Below are 1,630 nucleotides of genomic sequence, written 5' to 3' on the forward strand. Positions count from 1 at the left end.
TTTTTTAAAGACGCTCGAGATGTTTACTCTGGGCTCTCAATTATTATAACAATGGATCTCAAACTGAGGATGATTACACTCGTGGGGATAATAAAGCCGATTCTAGGAAGTAACGAGACACTTTCTTAAAGTAATAGTTCTTTGGAGTAAATTGACAGATAATGAATAAAAACTGGCATAAGAAACTGATAACACCTAACTAGTATCGAAGAAGGTATATTTAGTGATCGTACTGAAGAGCATCTTCGTCTTGTGATTGCAACAATCAACAGTTACTTTCTTGACCTCGAGGCAAGAAAGATTGTTTCTAAGACATGTGCTAATTTTTCGGGAATAGTACGCGTGGATATTTCGTATTAAACATTTTTTCTAGTTGATTTCGTTGTGTTTTCATATTTTCAACCTTCATTTCAACCGCAAACCACCATTTCTATGAGTTTTGGGTACCAACCGCCACGATCACAGCTATAGTGGATGATATACCCCCATTAGTCGCGGGAGCCCAGGCTAGGACAACCTTCCCCCCCTCTTGACATCAGCACTGGCTGAGCAACATCTGTGGGCGTATTTGGCAGCCACCTGTGCGGATCTCATCCCTGGAGCACTTTTATTTTACTGTACTCTTTAATCAATTGCTCTTTTAACTTTCTTTTACGGCCTCAATTTTATATTTAAATTTTAAGGTTGAATAAGTTTCACTTTTTTCATTTATTTTATTAAACCTTTTTACGACAAGACAAACGAAGAGATAAAAGCTAGAGAATTGCCGCTAAACTCTCTCTTGGGCAGTTTGCTCGTCTAATCAGTGTAGTTCACGGAGCGCCCGGTCTCTCTGGACGCTTCGTTCGTGTTTTCTTTGCTTTGAGTCTACGAGAGAGAGAGAAAGATAAGAATATTTTTATTGTTTACAAGAAGCCATTTAGGTTGTGTTATATGTATTGGAACTTATGAGAATATACAGACTGAGGGATCTCCGCTTTTCCTTGAATGTTTTTGTTTCGTTTTACCCTTGATTTCGTTCTTTTACTAATTTGTTTATTTTTAATTACTTTTTAAAGGAAGAAATATATGCGCTATAGAAAACATAAAGGAAAACCAAGTTTAAATAAATATAATATGTCAAAAAAAGAGATATGGAGTTTTCAGGGAGCAAATTATATGGTATTAAAAAAAATAAAACTAAAAAAAAAATAAATAAATAAATAAATAAAATATATATATGCATTTTTTTTTTTACAGTGAAATTGTATCCGCTATCCGCTTGGGTCCGCTATCCTGGGCATCCAGGAGATGGATCCACCTGGCTAGGGAATATATGGTAAGAAATGTAGATACCACGGTGGTCCAGGGGCCGGATCTTCCTGGCTAGGGAGTATATGTTTATAACTTATTGTGTAAAAACTCCGAGGGTCCAAGGTGCGGAACCTTCCAGCCAGGTGGTCAGGTGAGGCTGAAGGTGGTGAATATTCTTGTAGATAAGTTAAGTTTACTTACCACCCTGGCAATCTGCTCAGGCGTGGGCAGTCGTGACTACATACATTCGGCATGGTACAGTATTTTGTGATTTCTGTAATTGTACATGGTATAATAGAATAGAAATCATAAATCATACAAAAGAAAAATATGTTGA

The sequence above is a fragment of the Penaeus monodon genome, chromosome 16 (genome assembly GCF_015228065.2).
Source record: "Penaeus monodon isolate SGIC_2016 chromosome 16, NSTDA_Pmon_1, whole genome shotgun sequence".
NCBI lineage: Eukaryota > Metazoa > Arthropoda > Malacostraca > Decapoda > Penaeidae > Penaeus > Penaeus monodon.